The sequence below is a fragment of the Ptychodera flava genome, chromosome 8, assembly GCF_041260155.1.
Source record: "Ptychodera flava strain L36383 chromosome 8, AS_Pfla_20210202, whole genome shotgun sequence".
NCBI lineage: Eukaryota > Metazoa > Hemichordata > Enteropneusta > Ptychoderidae > Ptychodera > Ptychodera flava.
In genome coordinates, this window is record NC_091935.1 from 29,895,570 (window position 1) to 29,916,271 (window position 20,702).

The following is a 20,702-nucleotide window of genomic DNA, read 5'->3' on the forward strand; positions in this document are numbered from 1 at the left end:
CCACAATTTTCAAAACCAACTGACAGGGATGTGTCAAATATTACTGTAAAGTAGTGAGAAAGATGTACCCTACTCCTTCAAGTTTTCATCTCTACCACCGACAACAGGCTAGATATCCCTCCTTATACCTTCAACATACCTACTCTATAACCACCATGGACTGTAATGTCAGCCATACTTTACCTTTGGAAAAAAAAAAACCAGGTCCAAACAGAGTTTTTAGAGAGGCTGAAAGGTTAATTACTGTGACCATCTCCTTCAGCATCAGTGAACCAGCCTGGCGAGTTCAACAACATCCAACCAAGAGCTGCCAATCAATTGGTTTATTAACCCTGCTTACCCATCTACCTAAGTATCTGTTTACAAAGTCATCCCCCCCTTCACTCAAATCCCATTCACCCATCTCCCTAATTGTCCATTAGCTACCTTGCCATCAACCACAACATACCCATAGACCATCTCTAGGGTCTATGACCGGCCCAATGACCAATTTACATTTCTGCAGAGCTTTTGCATCTCTGTGAAAGCTAGCTGTCCCGACTGGGTGTGATTATTTTGGTAAACTGTATCATCACATGGATGACACTGTTTTTCACCCGTCATCAGTCTGCATCAATCAGATAGCTGCCAGTTCTGTATGTTGAAGATTTCACAATATGGACAATGCCCCAGACAAGGGTGTGTGTGTGTTGCTTTAACTTTGCTGCTTTGGTTCATAGCTTGTAGCAATTCATTGGGATTGGCTCATGTCCAATAAAGGGGGTTTGTGCAGCCTGGAAAGGTGAAACACCTTAGTATGTTACAAAAATTGATCTGAAATCAAAGTAAAAGATTTAGGGTGTCATGAGAGAAGAAATAAAACAAATCATTTTTGAAAAGACTGATCAAAAATTCGGATAACAAGGTACAAAAATGGCTTATTTTTCATGGGTGTGTTAGTCCTCTTCACCTGGGACACCCAAGCCGGTGGAAAAATGTTCATCTGGATAATAGTCCATGTCATCTACGTGGTACCCAAGTCTGTCAAATATGCTGTACTTGGGATACCTAAGTCCAAGGGACACCCAAGTTCGGCAAAATATGCTATACTTGGGATACCTAAATCCAATTTGTGACACCCAAGTTTGGCAAAAAATGCTCATCTGGCCATTACTTTATTTAATAATTTATTTCATTCATTCATTCACAACACTTAGGTGAATCAAAACTTATGTTTGTCATGTCCATTGTCATGTACTTAAGACGCCCAAGTCAATCAAAAAGATAAAGCTCATATGGTTATCAGTCCATTTCAAACACTCTCAGCACCCAAGTTATGATACCATATCATAATTCAAATGATAAGCGCTTGATTTATTTTTTTTTCAATCAGAAATAAAAATATTATCATTGTTTAATAAAACATCAGTATGAATAGGCTTTTTTATCTCATATTCTGTTTGTCAAGTCTTTGTGTATTGGAATACATTTCCTATAAATAGTCTACCTGTATTGTACCGCAGATATTCACCATCAATCATTCTTCATGCAGTTGCCACCCTTATACCGATAAATATTGGAGGGTTTGTAGAATCAAACAGTGAGCTTCCTGCACAGCATCCAGTTTTAATCATGTATACGTATAGAGATGTATACTGAAAACGTGAGAGCACGCAGTTTTCTGGACTGAGAGAAGTCACATATGTGCTACAGAAAGTAAAATTGGTCATGAAGCTGACAAGAGTTGAAGTGATTCTTGATATTGCAATCTGTACAACTCTAAAGACTGATAAATACAAAAAGAACTTTAAATGGATCGTCAATCAAGTCAATCACAGAGATTGTTTTTTAGTGACACTTTGACAGTTCCTGTATCTCAGGAATATTCTGAGGCACACACATCTCACAAAACAGTGGGCACATAGCAAACTTTTGTTGCAAAAATACATTTGCAGTAGGGTTTGCATGGGTGTTGCTCTGTTATAGAATTGCTGGTGAACTTCTTTCTTGACAGAGATAATTTCCCATTCCTTTATGATATCACCGTATACTGTCATGTTTTCCATAGCCTGGTATAACAGAGGATGGCTGATTTTTATTAGTCCCCATGGACACCGTCCGGGGGGACGTATAGGTTTGGTCATGTCCGTGCGTCCGTCCGTCCGTTCACGCAGATATCTCTGAGATACCTGGAGCGATTTCATTCAAACTTGGTACAAGGATTACTTCATATGTCATACAGATGCACGTTGATTTGTTTTGTGATACGATCCAATATGGCCGCCAGGCGGCCATTTTATTACGATTTTTTCATGTACAGAGCCATAACTCAGGCATGTTCCAACCGATTTTATTCAAAGTTGGTACAAGGACATTGACTAATATCATACAGATGCACGTCAATTTGTTTTGTGATACGATCCAATATGGCCGCCAGGCGGCCATTTTATTACGATTTTTTCATGTACAGAGCCATTACTCAGGCATGTTTCGACCGATTTTATTCAGAGTTGGTACAAGGACATTGACCAATGTCATAGATATGCACATCAATTTGTTTTGTGATACAATCCAATATGACCGCCAGGCGGCCATTTTATTACGATTTTTTCATGTACAGAGCCATTACTCAGGCATGTTTCGACTGATTTTATTCAGAGTTGGTACAAGCTTATTGACAAATGTCATAGCTGTGCACGGCAATTTGTTTTGTGATACGATCCTGTGCGGCCATTTTATTACGATTTTTTCATGTACAGAGCCATAACTCAGGCACATCTCAACCGATTTTATTCAAAGTTGGTACAAGGACATTGATCTATGTCATACATATGCACGTCAATCTGTTTTGTGATACGATCCAATATGGCAGCCAGGCGGCCATTTTATTACGATTTTTTCATGTAAGAGCCATTTCTCAGGCATATCCACATGCTTCGACCAATTTTATTCAAAGTTGGTACAAGGACATCGACCAATGTCATATCTATACACATCAATTTGTTTTGTGATGCGATCCAATATGGCCACTGTGCGACCATTTTGTTACGATCTTTTTCATGTCCTGAACCATAACTCAGACATGTATCAAGCGAATTCATTCAAAAGTATTTTTATCACAGACCTAATGAAGAGGACTCTATCCTCTCTGAGGACCTGTAATCAAAATACCCATTAACAAGTGGGGACTGTGTCATCAACGATGACTTGTTTCAATTCATAATTTGCATATCCCCTTTTTGTGAAAATGAGTTATTTAGTATTTTTATGAACATATGAATAGATTGCTTGAAAAACAAGGATAGCCCACCGCTCTAAATCCCTTTTGTTAATTTTTTTAATTTGAGAAATGCAATAATCTGGTATAGTTTATCCAGAAGTACTGTGGTTTGGGGCTTTTCTAACCACAATAGGACCACAAATTAGATTTCGTACTTGCTCTGGGCAATGAAAAATTAGGGCTTTCCAGCATTCTGTTTTATATAGTGGACAAGATATTGACCATTTAATGAAAGCAGTACACAATCAGGTATACCACTGAAGTTGGTCAAAGTACATGGCACCACCTCAAACTTTAATTAATACATTGGCCATTCTTGTTCAGGTACGCCACCTCTTTTTCTCCTAGGAGCAGGGTCAGAGATTAGCTTTTACTTTCATTTCAAATTCTTTCAGTCTCTTTTTCACTGTTTACCCCGTATTCAAGTACCAGTGAAATGCTGTTTAGACGTATTCTAGACTTCTGTGTGATATTTAACACTTGTCTATACCCAGTGCTGGAGGTAACATCTAGATATCCCAAACCCTGGTGTGGTGGTGATATGGTATAGAGTTACCACTAATATTTACTCAAAAAAATATGGAAAATAGATACAGCAATGTTTGCCCCAAGGTAAATTTAAATTGCCGTCATTAAAAATTCCAGGTTTCCTACCAGTCCCTGGGAAATGATTTTGGTAGGTGTGTTTGGCATATCCTTGCATCGGTGATAACCTTTCAACTCTGACCTCATTATTGTGTCTTCGTGAGGTGACCTGGTTTTATTTGTGAACTGCTGTTCAGAAGTTGTGACATGCTACTCGAAAAGAACAAGTTTTTAACTCAAATGAGCTCTTATTGAAGCCACATTCAAGTACCTTTACCATGAAAGTAGAAAACATAGAACTTGACTTGATGAAGACTGGTGTAAGGTCAAAGAAAAACTCAACATCCAGCCCCCCAAAAATGTTTCTGGTCTTTGACATTAGGCAAAAGTGATGCGGCGACGTGGTTTTCTTTTTTTTTCTTCTTCCGTTTCTTTTTCTTTTTCTTTCTTTTGTTTTTCTTTTTTTTTCTTTCTTTTCTTTATTCGGAACAATGCTGATTTGGCACTATTGATGCAACAGTTATTGTCGTTTTCTTTGGCTGTATAATACTTTCGGTTTTTTCTAGCATATTTGGACATGCAAACAGGGATATCAAGGATACCTGTACTGATGAATATGTATCACCCCACCCCACCCCCAAAAAAATAAACCCTCCCCCCCCCCCCAAAAAAAGACATGACGCACAGGTTCTGAAATGACACACGTGGTGACCACAAGCAGTCTTTTTTACTTTTTTGCCTAATGCGAGATTGTGTTACTCTTGTGATTAATATCAGGGTGTAATTTCCAGTGCATCAACTTGATAACATTTATCAATGATGGTATAGTTTTTGTACTATGATCTGATCCCAATCCACCAGAATACATTGGGGACCAACAAGTCGTCATTCTTGTATCATGTCATGAGCATTCGTTTTCTTTCATCATGTAAGCAGGAGCTCAAACCTCATCTTTAAATGTCATCAACTGCATTGGTGACATTATTCAAGCTCCATGAGAATGGTAACCTTGGAGGTGGTTCTGATTTATTGGAAAATGACTGCATCATACTTGTATTGTGCCCATGTTGTCACAATAGAGGCAGTTTGCTGGTCTTTCGGAGAAGTCAAAAAAGTCTTTTGTGAGATAATGAAGTGCAATGCTATTTCTATGTGGTACAAATTTAGCAGTAGCCTTTGTTTACAGTTGTCATGACAATCTAAATCTGTCCAAATATTCAGTTATCAACAGCTGACGTTTTGCACATGATTCTACATTGAGTATTTAACCTACAAATGCAATCACTGCTATGTAATATGTGTGTCATGTTGTGATAGTCACTTCCAAAAATATCCCATAGAAATCCTGTTGGATTACCATATTAGACTTATGTCTGGTCCATAGGTTTTCCATGGGATTTCTATAGGACAATAGGACACACATGACACACAGAACTACGTCCAAAATGACCAGTTCACACAGCCTAAAACCCAAAAGCGATGTACAAGACGAGTTCCACTTGATTCCCGTGGGGTATTTCTACAAGGGATAACACACAGGTCAATGTACATTAAACAGGCTGGCCATCAAAAGAAAGTTGCATTCTGTATTTTTTTGGCCTTGAAGCTACTCCTAGGCCAATGCTGTGTCTAATGGGAGTTCAAAGCCATTAATAAGTTATTAAATGTGGCAAAGTGCATCCCCCTCTGAGTGGGGTGTGGTGTAATTTCAACAGTTGTGTGTGTCCGCTTTTGATCAATATTTATGTTATGAAGACAGCATCAATTGAAAAAGATAGAAGTCATTTTAAGCAGATTAGCCAAACATAACACAAAACTATAAATTAAAACGCATGCACGCATGCATACATATATTTCTTGATCGAAAGATGTCAATGTATGAGTTTGGACTGAAGTACATTTCTCTAGTTTTTATAAAATCTGCTTTAATCCTCTGATGAAGACTTCCAATGACATCTGTCATCACATTAACTACCAGTACAGCTTAATCTCTCACCATAGATCATAAAAATATGACAACCACAAGCACCCAATGTGACCAGGTGACTCATTGTTGAACAAGACTGAGCAAACACAACATTTTTTAACAAAAGATTTACACTTTTGTACTCATATTTATTTGTACATGGATTTGGACAACGGTTGTTGTTTTCATGGTGTTTCCGGTTGCCACCAGATGCCTTTCATAATTCATATTAAAAAAAAAAAACCTAGGACATAAATCTAAACAACATGTTGATATAATAGGACAGTTGACAAGCTAGTTGATTGTAATACAATAGGGATGGAACATGCTCATACAATAAACATCTGAAGATGAGGTCAGCTCTCGTCCCCATGGGAGGTTCCACTGACAGTTTTATGGCTTACTTTGTTACCAGCATAGAATTCCTGCCTGCTATATTTGGTAACACAGCCAAGGCTCTGAAGGTCCAAGGATTTGCAATAAAACACATGGCATAATTAATCCTCCCTTTAGAGGGGTAATTTAGAAGTTCAACTTTAACCATTTTTGGCAAGTGGCTTTTACTGACCAAAACTGGATACTTCCTTTGAGACCAACAAATGACGTCTTGCACTGCAAGACTGATTGATATTAATCCACTACTTATCATACCACAACTTTAGATTTATTTAGGAATATTTTATGTCGTATACTATGACAATATATGGTATTGGGACCTATTGCCATCAGTTTGCTGATATTTTCTCATAGTTTGTAAGTATAAAACAACTACAAAAATTCAGATTGCTGTGAAAATTGTTGAGGGACTCTAGATAGACTGAATGATGAAAAGTTCACTAATAGATACATTGTAAATTCCTATTTTAATGAATCTTTCTTCATTTAATATTCATATTTGGTGTAGAATCTTTTCAAAATTGATTGTTTGACAATGTTCTTATTCAGATTTGTTCAAATTATGACATTATTGATCAAACTGTCTCCTTATCAAAAACTGTTGCTCCGAAATTCTGTTCCAAGATCCAAGGGATTCTTTTTATCATAAATTATTTAAATTGTGTGGAAGTGGGTAATATTACACTGTCAAGAATTTATTTTATTGCACTTTTTAAAAAAAATCTTTCCAGAAATCAAATATGAGATCATATGTTGAGATGTATTTTCATCCTCAAGTCTGTTCCAATCATGATATGCTCATAGACAAGGTACACATACATGCATCTATCATGACCGAATAGGACTCTCTCTTTTCTGCTGTTCATTTGCCGTGCTTATGAAATAATCTGTTTATATTTGTCCACTCAAACTCACATTAGATTTTCTCTTCAGCATACGAGGAATACCAAGAGTAAAAGTTACTGGAATTTTTCTTCGCTATCCAGAGAAAATATCTCAAAAAATGTAGACTTCAAGGACACAAGTACATGTATGATTAATGACCATGATCAATATAGGAACATTCCTTCTATTTTCGTACTAAATTTTCACCCTTCCAGCGTATGATATTACAAGCATCGTGATTTCAAATATTACAGCATTCCTGTTGCATTGTGCTGTTTTACTGTCATACTCATTTTATTGCACTGAAAAAAATATTCTGTGATGAAAAGTTACCGTCAAGATTTTGATGATTCAGTCATTGGATTCAACCCTTTTAATATTAAAACATGAGATGTTCCATCCTGTTGTCTCTAGGAAGCGGTTGGATCTATTCTTGAAACAGGGGGTGAAGAGCCCGAACATTTTAAAAAATAACACATTCTGCCCTCATAAGATCATGCTTTGCTACAGATCAAAACTCTTGGGATTATGGAAGGCATGTATGTCGCAGTATTCTTCTTGAAGCGTAAAAATACAAGCCGCCAAAATCATACCTTTTGAACCAGATTAATCCTAGCTCACAACTGCTACACTTCCAGTATAGTGCCATCTTCAATGCCATTGGCTGTCACAGAAATAGTATGACCAATTCAACCAATCAGTGAGAGGGATCAGTCTGTCTTGAAATCACCAGTCACTGAATCTCTTCCCTCAACTTCAACTCAGCCTTGAGAAAATTTCAGCGTTTTCTGGAGGCAGTCTTTACGGGAAAGTTGATCGGCTGTATCAATCGAGCAATACCACATTCATACCCTCTGTCTTTATTTGTGTTTGCATTCAGGCAAAACAATGTGGCTGGTCGGTTAAAACTTGCCGTGGGCAAGTGAAACCATGCCTGTCGTATTGTACAGTATGCCAATTTGCTGTTATTAACCTCATGGTACCTGTTTGACGTTGTGGCTGTCTCTCACTGGAACCCAGTGTGTCATGGCCTTCCATGTCATATAAAAAAATACTAGCCATCATTCAGTGTTAAGACATTTCAGCGCCCATTAGTTTTGATGAATGCTTTGTCTCAAACGTTACTGAACCTATCACCCGATGTCTTAACCCAAGTTCCAACTTATGTGTTGTACGTGATGTGGGGGAAACAGACAAGGAGTCACTGAACCAGAAGCACAGAAAAGCTTTTAATCTAAAATTTTTTATAATTCAAAACAAGCGACTGTGATAATGTGGGCGTTTTGGTAAACATTGTCATTCGTTTGTTGATTGGAAACTTTACCATGTGTCCCCTTCACAGACAAAGCTATTTGAACTCCGTGTTTTTAGGGGTTAATACACGCACTTGAAAGAAATGTCATCAAAGTGGCCTACATTAGAACTACCAAAAAATGGCTGATGTGAGTAAGTAGTGAAAACAGTGTCGATTCTAAGCCAAGTAATTATAGAATACATCGTCAGTTGTGCGACAGTGTACGTAAATGTCATGCTAACATGTGAGGCACTTACCCTAGCAACAAAAGCAGACTTGTAATGACGTAGATTCATTCAGAAAAAATATGCAAGCCGTGTTTTGAGAGGTGGGTGTACAAAAAAAAGTGAAAAAAAAAGATTAGGCCGTCACATGAATGGGATTACTACTGCAGTGTTTACATCTGTGACCATTGCGAAACGACATACTTCCACTAGCTTCCTTACCATGTAGATCTTGTTATGGGTTTTATATACCTCAATGAAAGAAAAAGAAAAGAAGTCTACGATTTTTAAATCAAATTTAGAAGAGATACATTGGACTGGCCAAATTTTCCTCCTACATTAATTATATTTCATTTCACATATTGATGATGAAACCGTTTTGTAGTAGCTTCCGTTTATATCCTGGCAGAGATATCAAATGTTTTGGCATGGTGCCAGGGTTGTCCGTCAGACTGCGCAAACCTATGAATGGAACTCTGAGTGACAATCCTCAGAGATAGGTAACAGTCTTGTAATTTTCAACTCAATCACATGTTTGTGTGATGCAAGCTTGTAATTTTCAGCCCCATCACGTGTTTGTGTTTTGCGAGCACTGTAATGGAAGTGCGGTCTGCCAGTTGCCTTAGAAACCTACGAGTTTGCCGTTCTGCAAGAACAGCTCCCATAAAACAAATGAGACAGTAAAAATCCTCCCAAAAGTGTCTTGTATGTTTTTGAATTTATTTTTCCATGCAAACACTTCACTATTTTCAGTACAGTCTCACAGGACCATCAGTAACAGTGGACTTTTGTTCCCTGTTGCCGTGGAAACCCATGAATTTACTGGTTGACAAGAACTACGTCAATCTGTGCATGTGATTCAAAAACCACCGACATAATTGACTCCACAATGATCCTTTCATTATAAACGCCGGCAAGTTTTAATAAAACCTACTGAAAAAGTTGCGGCTACCAATTCAATAAAAATATATTAGACATAGGGCTAATATTGAACACGGAGCCTTTGTGTTAGCAGATCCGGAAGTTATGATAAGGAATATCCGCCCACCCTCATGTATAGAAGTGCTGTATTAATACACATTGCAACAGATACACCAAGCATCATATCGTATCGTTTTATAGCTTTACTCACACAGAAACACACATAAGGGCCGCAGTAAATGTCAAAATATCAACTTCCAACATCCACATTTGACGCACGCTCTAATTATAATGCTTTCAGAGCTACAAAAATATAAATTTTATTGCCCAAGTTTAAATTCACGGCTAGATAAGCTCTCAATTGTAACCTGGAGATTTTAGCAAACCGGTAGTGATATCAAGACTTGTGTATAGTTTTTATCGCGTCATCGTGACGATCACGTTTGTCTCTAAATACAGAAGAGGCATAAAAACCTGTTACCGGTAACAGACTCCTGACATTTCTGGTGCTTTTAGTCATTGGAGTGTCTTTACGGCCGTGTAAATTCTCCTTTTGTGGTTTTAGTGAGGGGAATGACATCAAAATAGTTCATGCGTGAAAATGGCCGTTTAGAGGAAAATGTTACAGCTTGACACTGTCTGATTGGATTACACAGGTAGTCGACTGTGTGAGGGTGTACTTCCACAATTTTTTTTTTGGAGTCATTATCTGTCAGTTACCCAGTGGTGTGAAAGAACAGTTACCTTGCTCCACACATTGACACTTAAACAGTTCATGACCCTGTGCCTTTCTGAGACGACACTTTTTGATGTTAAAGAAAAACCTTTAAGTGAATATAAATCACATGAAGTACATCTGCACTATGCTGAGAGTTAAAGGGAGTGCCCATCTGTGTTGAACTGTCCATTCTCAGGGTACTCAACTCAACCTGTTGGTAGGCGTAACATTAATTGGGCAGTGTAATAGCACAAGCCAGCACAAATTCAAATCAAATTTGTCATCAAGAAGAAAAATTATCAAAGTGTTTCCACCTATTGCCATTTTTGGCAGATTAAAAATAATTTTTTTTTTCAGCACACCACAAATCATCTGCAAATTCTTTCACATTGTGGATTTTTAACGTTCAGTATTATGTCCTAGTATAACTACATTTGTTGGAAACAATATTTTTCAGGTTTTTTCTGTACCATGATTCATGCACTCACTGCATTCAGTGGCAGAAAATTAACGAAAAACTGTACTGGTTTGTAGAAAACGAAAATGAAAATTCTCTTGCCACATGTTGTCGTTCCAAGAAAATCTTAGCGACCGTTTTTGTTTAGAGTTTTGTGCATTATGCATGATTACATTACATGATTACGTTACATGTATGATTCTAAGATTTCAATTCTATTTCAACCATAGGCATGAAGAGAATGCCAGTTTTTATTAGCTCCCATAGCCATATGTATATATGGCAATGAAAGCTATTCTTATAGGCTAGGAAAATGTATGTATGTCTGTATGTCTGTATGTCTGTATGTCTGTATGTCTGTCCGTCAACATCAAAAACTCCAAAACCGCTACACATTTCATCTTGATATTTGGTGTGTACATGGATGATGGGCTGTAGATGAGATTTTGTTCAAATGAAGTTGTCATTGCCAAAAATATGCAAATAAGTGCCAAAAAAGGCGTTTTTGGTAAAAAATCTCCTTCTTCATAACCGCTGGTCAGACAGCTTTGATATTTGCTATACAGGTCCCTAGGGATAACCCAACTTGGATTTGTTCAAATTGTGATGAAATATGCAAATCTGTATTTTTAAGGAATTTTTTTGTCATTTTTGGTCAAAAATTTATTTCATCAAAACCGCTTGTCTGACAGCTTTGATATTTGGTATACAGGTCCCTAGGGATAGCCCAACTTGGATTTGTTCAAATTGTGATGAAATAAGCAAATCTGTATTTTTAAGGAATTTTTTTGTCATTTTTGGTCAAAAATTTATTTCATCAAACCGCTCGTCTGACAGCTTTGATATTTGGTATACAGGTCCCTAGGGATAGCCCAACTTGGATTTGTTCAAATTGTAATGAAATAAGCCAATCTGTATTTTAAGGAATTTTTTTTTGTCATTTTTGGTCAAAAATTTATTTCATCAAACCGCTCGTCTGACAGCTTTGATATTTGGTATACAGGTCCCTAGGGATAGCCCAACTTGGATTTGTTCAAATTGTGATGAAATAAGCAAATCTGTATTTTTAAGGAATTTTTTTGTCATTTTTGGTCAAAAATTTATTTCATCAAAACCGCTCGTCTGACAGCTTTGATATTTGGTATACAGGTTCCTACAGATAAACTAAATATGATATACAGAATATATGATGAAATCTGCAATTTTGTATTTTTGGTGCAATTTTTGCCATTTTTGGTCAAAAAATGTGTTTCTCAAAAACTACTTGTCTGATGCCTTTGATATTTGGTATACAGGTTCCTGGGGGTTCTCTTAGTGTGATATAGTGAAATTTGATGAAATCTTCAATTTTTGTATTTTTGGGTCTGTTTTTGCCGTTTTTGGTCAAAATATTTGTTTCTCAAAAGTTACTCATGTGATAGCTTTGATATTTGGTATACATTTTTATACATAATTATGATGAAATCATCAATTTTGTATTTTGCAGCTAATTTTGCCATTTTAGGTCAGGCCATCCTGAAATGAGCTATCAAAGATCTCAACCTTCTTCATCAATACATATGTCACAAAACGTTGCTCTCTTCATAACACAGCAGAGCTCTGTCGACCATTGGGTCGTTTGTTAGCTCCCATAGCCATATGTATATATGTTTACAAGTTTACATTTTATTGAAAATCTCAATAGCCACTGAGCAGATTAGATGAAAAATTAGCATGTAAGTACTTTGGGCTGACCTGAAATGATTGTGCACATCTTGGGTCAGTATCTTGGACTTGCTATTTTTCATGAATTTTTTTGTAATTTTCTCCCATTTTTGGTCAAAAAATCTTCTTCTCTGAAACCACAAGTCTGATTGATTTGAAACTTGGTATGGAAGTGCATAGGAGTGACCTTTCTCAAATCTGGGCAAATCGTGGTGAAATTTGCATATTTGCATTTATTGGCTATTTTTTTCATTTTTGATCAAACATTTTTTTTTAACTCTGAAACCACACGTCTGATTGAGTTGAAATTTAGTGTAGAGGTTTTTACGGGTGAGGTCAGTAAGATTTGATCAAATTCTGGTGAAATTTGTATAATTTTATTTTATTGGGGGAATTGTTTCTATTTGTGATAAAAAAATCTTTTAGCTTCATTTTAGCTTGTTTTGATAACTATATTTAAACTTTTATGTCTAATGTTGTATTGATTCACTTAGTTCTGGGTGGTACAAGCAGTTTGGTAAAAGAACTTGTATAAATCACCGTATCCTCACCCCAAACTATTCCCAGGATACAGAATGAATACTTATCAAGTTTGGGGAGAGGTTTAAAAGGCCAGTTGCTGTAATTATTTTATGATATTTTCATTTATTTTTGTCTTTAATATCAACTACAGTTTCTTGTTCAACTCCCCAAAGCATGTTGAGATACACAGTATTAAGCTTGTCAACACAGCCTGTACATCCGCATTCTTACTGTTGACAAATTAATTTTAGTGTGGACTAGAAATGGGGCAATAATAGTGCATTTTTAAGTATAGATGCTATATTCACAAGCTAAATAGTAGGTTTTTTAGTCCCCACGGACACCGTCCGGGGGGACTTATAGGTTTGGTCATGTCCGTGCGTGCGTCCGTGCGTGCGTGTGTGCGTCCGTGCGTCCATCCGTTCACGCAGATATCTCAGAGATGCCTGGAGCGATTTCATTCAAACTTGGTACAAGGATTACTCCTTATGTCATACATATGCACGTCGATTTGTTTTGTGATACAATCCAATATGGCCGTGTGGCGGCCATTTTGTTTCCTGTATTTGATGTACACAGCCAATACTCAGACAGTTTTTGGCCAATTCCTTTCAAACATGGCACAAGAACAACACACTGTAACTATAATTTAGATATAACATTATTTTTGCAATATGATTGTATATGGCTGCCATACAGCCATGTATGGTGTTAATGGTATTAATGGTGTTTAATAAATAAAACATGAGTTAAAATATGACAGATCCTGTACTTTTACCGGGCAAAATGTGGTAAGTAATTGCATAATCTTTTGCATGTTGTTTTTGTTTTATTGAATAAAAATTGACCGCAAGAATGAAAGTGAGCCCTTGAAGTTTGCAGCGAAATTACCCTGAATCCGAATCTGAAATTTGCTTAACGGTACTTTCTTCATGGCAGTTCAAAAACTGTTAAAAATATTAGACACAGTTGTGTGAAATGTTCCTTTTTGTAGTGTCTATGATTGTACTTTTTAGTCCCCACGGACACCGTCCGGGGGGACTTATGGGTTTGGTCATGTCCGTGCGTGTGTGCGTGCGTGCGTGCGTGCGTGCGTGCGTGCGTGCGTGCGTGCGTCCGTCCGTTCACGCAGATATCTCAGAGATGCCTGAAGCAATTTCATTCAAACTTGGTACAAGGATTACTTCATATGTCATACAGATGCACGTCGATTTGTTTTGTGATACGATCCAATATGGCTGCCAGGCGGCCATTTTATTACGATTTTTTCATGTACAGAGCCATAATTCAGGCATGTTTCAACTGATTTTATTCAAAGTTGGTACAAGGACATTGACCAGTGTCATAGATATGCACGTCGATTCTTTTTGTGATACGATCCAATATGGCCACCGTGCGGCCATTTTGTTACGATTTTTTCATGTACAGAGCCATAACTCAGGCATATCTCAACCAATTTCATTCAAAATTGGTACAAGGACATTGGCCTATGTCATACATATGCACATCAATTTGTTTTGTGATACGATCCAATATGGCTGCCAGGCGGCCATTTTATTACGATTTTTTCATGTACAGAGCCATAACTCAGGCATGTTTCTACAGATTTTATTCAAAGTTGGTACAAGGACATTGACCAATGTCATAGCTATGCACGTCAATTTGTTTTGTGATACGATCCAATATGGCCGCCAGGCCGCCATTTTATTACAATTTTTTCATGTACTGTGCCATAACTCAGGCATGTTTCAACCAATTTTATTCAAACTTGGTACAAGGACATTGACCAATGTCATAGCTATGCACATCAATTTGTTTTGTGATACGATCCAATATGGCCGCCAGGCGGCCATTTTGTTACGATTTTTTCATGTACAGAGCCATAACTCAGGCATATCTCAACCAATTTTATTCAAACTTGGTACAAGGACATTGACCTATGTCATACATATGCACATTGATTTGTTTTGTGATTCCATCCAATATGGCCACAATGCGGCCATTTTATTACGATTTTTTCATGTCCTGAACTACAACTCAGACATGTATCAAGCGAATTTATTCAAAAGTATTTTTATCACAGACCTAATGAAGAGGACTCTATCCTCTCTGAGGACCTGTAATCAAAGCACCCATTAACAAGTGGGGACTGTGTCATCAACGATGACTTGTTTAAACTTGTTTTGGGGGTAACAAGAACGTGCAACTGACATACAGAACAAAAATGACTGACAAAAATAGGGAAAAATTAAACAAAAGTCGCAGCTATGGCCCTTTCAAGAGTACTGAAAAAGTCTTGTGAGGACAGTAATCATGTCAAGTGCTTCATCGCTGTGTATCATAAAACACTATCCAAGGACAGCCTCCACATCACCACATGCTCACCCCAGTTACTGTACCTGTCTAGGGGGGGAAAATTGGAGAAGACAGCTGACGCTAAGTCTGTGAAGATGCATAGTCATCCTGGTGAATTAATGTGACCACCTCCCCCTCAGGCTTCAAACGCAGTGCAACAAAGCACTGCTTTGGTTTTTCACAGACCGGGTACAAGGAGCCCGGAATAAAAAGTCAATTCTTGCCAAGCGATAAAAGTCACTTCAATCTAATTGTAACCCCAGGGATGTTATATTCCCTGCCAATTCATCTTTGTTTGAGCTTCCTGGCGGGAACCACATTTGCTGTACTCTTAGCATTATGCCACTTATCGGCGACCTGAAGGCTTTCCCTGTGTAAGAGATTACTGCTTGGCCTATCACTATGGCAGAAAAGTTGGGTTGCAGCCACTAGGGAGTCAACAGTCTGCCGTCTCCCCACCTTATCAAAATATTATGTCCCCCTCCCTTGCTATCAAAATATTATGTCACCACAGAGTGGTACGCCCCACTGTATAAAATGTGGCTGGGACCTTTCCCGGTTTCCCATTGTAATACACAGGTTTTTCAAGGACTGTTAACAGGACATGCACAGGGACTAACAAACCAATTAACGAAGAAGCAGTCTAATTGGATGTAATTAAGACTTTTTGACTTGGGTGGCCCAAGTCAAATTTCATAAAAGCCAGAACAGCCTGGATATTAAAAGGAGCGATCAGAGTGAAAGTGAGGTTGTTATCTGAGAAATGGCCGAGAGAACTTTGGAGATATAATGGCAGCCTTCAAGCAGGGTATAATCCTCTCTCTCGCCTTCTTTTATGACAGTCCAACCGCAGCCGTGAAAACGGTGCACTATGCATAAAAAACCGTGTGTGTCAAGAAAGATGGACTGTCAATTGGTGATATCAGTGCCACCCTTTGCCAGCAGGATCTGCAGCTACATTTTAAAGGATGACATCCCGTACTTTGGCCTGACAGTTTCTCTCTCTATCTGTCTGATGGGAAATTAAAAGGAAAGATGGTGACAGAGAGTACCTTGATCAGGCCAGCTATTTATGGCACGTGCAACCCGTAGAATAGAAATGTATTTGAAACATCTGCCATGCCCTAGACACATGAAGAGTTAAGATGGCTGCATGTTTTCATGCCAAGAAAGTAGTGCCTTATGGAAACTTTCTTCAACTTCAGTATGAGTGTGTGTGTGTGTGTGTGTGTGTGTGTGTGTATATATATATATAGAGAGAGAGAGAGAGAGAGAGAGAGAGAGAGATACATACATACATACATACATACATACATACATACATACATACATACATGTACATACATACATACATACATACATACATACATAAATACATACATGTACATACATAAATACATACATACAATAGACATATACTTATGTATAATAAGAGTGAGAAAGATAGGGGAGGGAGAGAAATAAATTTCTTGTGTTTGGCAATTGGCTAAGATTGTTTGAAAATGTGAAAAGAGTTTCATCAGCTGAGAGAATGACCTTGGTGCTGAACACTGTCCACAACCATGTATCACCTCATTGATGGAATCATGATACTTTTATTACCACTGATAGCAGCCTCCACAGATATCTGTTCCGAAAATGAAAATCAGTGTTTTAAGTTAACCTTGACAGTTACACAGTTTGACAGCAAGTGCCCTCAGTTTTGAAGCCGTGGGCTTGTTGTGAGATGTAGTTCACAATGCTCATTTGTTACCGTGGAAACACAATATTTTGTGGCACTGCCTTGCAATTAGCCGTGATGAGCTGAATGCTAGAGCTTTGCCAGTGAAGAACTGCCATCAAATAGGTATTTATTACAAAAGTCAACCCGGATGTGTGGTGCTACATGTAACACTTAAGTGTTAGGGATGGATAGCCCACAAAGAGTACACAGACATAAGCAAATATGGGGAATTTCTCAGTCATGAAATGAGGCAAATGTGCATTGACTCTGCATTAGTTTGGAGGGGATTGCCGGCAAATATTTACTCATCTTTCCAAATGGAGTGAACAAATGTGTCTGCCTATCTTGTGATATTAATTTGGTGTAAGGGCCTATCAACACATGTTGGCCATCTAGGGTCTTGCCTCATACTGGCTTGTACAATGGCAATGCCCTTGTGTGTGAAATGCCACATATGATTAGTTCGTGCGTATAAGTGTCCATGTCTGCCATTGTCAGTGCGTTCTTTATGTCACCGCACTGTGCAGAGGTTTCATCACTGGGATTGTTGATTTGTGTTTGTGCCATTTAATCTTGAATGTGTAAACACAACATTCCTTCATTCTGTGTGTGGGAATTACATCATGGAGACTGATGGGAAATTAATTTTTTTTAAACTCCTGTACACTGAGAATGTGAAGACCCCACCAAAGACTGTACTATAGTATTATGCTAATTTGTGGCAGAAACATTGTTTAGTGTCGCAGAACTGTTTATAACACACAGTTAAAATCCCTTTTCCTGCCAAGTTCATATTTCACCATCAGGTCAAGTTGGTTAAAACTAGTGAAGCACAACATGTTCCATATGGTGCATTTTAACAAAAATTTATACATTTGAAGGCCCCCAAAACAGAGATACTGCAAACATGAATTCTATGGAGTATTAAGCTGCTATAGCAAGCCAAGTGGGTGAAAATACATATGGTTTTGTCTCAATACTGCTTTTTACTGACTGGGCAGATGGAGAAGTCACACTATCTGGCAGGAAAAGGGTTACTGTACTTTCTGCAGGTTGTCCCACAATGGTATTAGCTTTGCTTTCAAACTTTTTTTTCCTGAGATCTCAACTCTCCCACAATGGAGTTTAATGTTATCCCAGACGTGTAGGTCTGATTTCCAGGTAAAGCAAAAGTACCTTAATTACTATTCTGAGAAATTTGTTTCCTGCTATTTACTCTTGGTATTTCCCAGGCTATAAAAGCCAAAAGTTAAAAGCCTCTTGGACTACAATTGAAAATTGCTGCAGTTTCCTTTCCGAGATGGAATGTACAGCAATACTGTAGGGTGGTCTTCAACATTTTCAAAGCACAATGTGTCTTGAGAACAGATATTCTGGCTCAAGACTCAATTTTTTCTCCAGACTCAGTTTGAAGCTTGTGGTTTGATTGAAGTTTTCACCGTCTTGTATTCATATATTTAAAACCAGAAATTTATTATGTTTGTATTCTTCACAGTGTTAACAGTTTACACAATCATGCATATGTTTATGTTGATATTTATGTATGTAACAATACACATACATGCATTACAGAGAATAAATATTTCCATGATATACATAAAGACATGTAAATAATTTTAGAACCAAGGTAACGTGTGGCTCAATATTTTTAACAACATCACACTCTACCCCTCTCTCTCCCTCTCTCTCTCTCTCTCTCTCTCTCTCTCTCTCCCCTTCCTTAGTTCCTAACACCCTTCTGTATCTGTTCAGCTGTCTTTACAGCTATCTTTTCACTTTCCATTTTCTCTCATCATACACGCCAGTGAATTACAATATGATTTAAGTGTAATGAGTATAGTCATTTTAGTGACATCAGGAGTTCGCTGACCTAAATCAAATCATCACATTTCCAAGTCTGGTCCCTGAGCCTCAAAACAAATAAACTAGAAATCTACACACCTGTTGCTATGACAGTAGTCCAAGGATCAGGACAGCCACAGGGGGATAAGTATTGCCCCCAGGTAAAATCACCCACACGGTACTAGAGTGACTGTCCTCTTTGGCAAATGATATGCTGAAGCTATGCCATCTGGTTGAAGTGTGAACCCAATGCCAATAGCACAGAACAAGATGCCCTTCTGGTATTTGACAAGTAATCTGCTCTTGTTGTATCATCTGACATACAGTTCCTATTTTCTTGGTATCCTAGTGATAGGCCCTAACACCAGTAATTCAACACATATCACTGATATGAAAATTTACTTGCTTTCAAATCATTTGGCACTCTTCTAATATTTGAATACATTTTATTCTTTGTTGTCGATGTAATTAGAGGAGAGCAAGTCATGAACTGTGAACTTTTAAACGTGCAAGTAGCATACAGACTCGATATCCAACCATACCAAATGTGACGTCAGCTGGTGTGAAGGCCCATTTGGTACATAACTATCTTAGGATTATATTTAGAAAGATCAATTTTATGTATTTTCTCAAGTAGTGCTAGCATAGGTCACTACGTATAAAGTTCAATTATGGTTTGACCGAGATGTCGTCCAATAATCCAGTGGCAATTTATGCTGCCATATATCTCCTGAAGAAAATAAAACAACCTATTATAAATAATTAATACAAATAATCTCTCCACCCCATAAAACCAATGCCTGTGACAGGGTGTTGACAAGTACGTCATATGAAAAACCCAACGTACTATGACCAAGTGGTTCATCGATTTGGACCCACCGTCAGTAAATACATCGATATGAAATTATGGTAGAGCATCTTTGCCATAGGAATGTTGGATCTGCCGGAATCCCGGAGATTTTTGAGATGGATGGAATGTTAATTACACCAAGTCAAGTATCATATACGTGTGTTTAGGTCTGTCCAACCTCTCTATATTCTAAGTTTTTTTGGTTTATTTGTGAAACTGGCGTCATTTCCTTTGTACTATGTTCGTGTTCAGTCCACCTGTACAGTGTATGTAAATGAGGATTTTGCGGTGTCTTTGACTCTGTACAAAGTTATTATATTAAGGTTGATTTAAATGTTCACAACCAAATCACACCAACACTGTTGCATCTTTGCTCTTGATCCTTTCTTTCTCTGAATTCGTGTCGGCAGTTGGTTTCATTTTCCGGCAACTTTTAATCAACTTTAATGCTCAGAACTAAGTACGTATCTATTCAGTAAAATGTGTCATCACAGGTGCTTAATTAAGCGTGTCCAGGGTGTGACTGTGAGTGACACTCCTACCACTCGGTTCCTCTTAACCATATAGCCTTTAGGCCATCGCTGCAATAATAGTTCAGAACAATGTTGATACACGGTAGATTAAAAAAAGGATGATCTGTTTGATATTTGAAGAGGTGAGGTGGAAACAGGAAAAATCTACTTGATAGAAATTATTTAGAATACGCAACTTGAGACTGAAAGGGAAAGGATTTACACCATGGCAAGTCTGAAAAAATTACGTCAAATCTTTGTTACATGAAAACTTTGTCACGCTCATTTTGCCTACAAGATCAACCCCTTGTCCAGATACGATGGTAGATCATAAGAATCTTAGTATGATTCTGAAGCTGTTCACACACATCTTATATTAGGTTTCATAGCAAAGTATGAATCCAAAGCTGTTCACACTCATTTCCCATTGGGTTTCATAGCTAAGTATGATCCTGAAGCTGTTCACACTCATCTTCTATTGGATTTCAT

The 20,702-nt window shown here is 37.8% G+C and overlaps 1 protein-coding gene across 1 annotated transcript in view; it reads left to right on the plus strand.

The window, feature by feature from the left end:
* Nucleotides 1–20,702, plus strand: part of LOC139138998 (trafficking protein particle complex subunit 5-like) — a 58,363-nt gene that overhangs the window by 22,263 nt on the left and 15,398 nt on the right. The gene's annotated exons all lie outside the window — the stretch shown is intronic.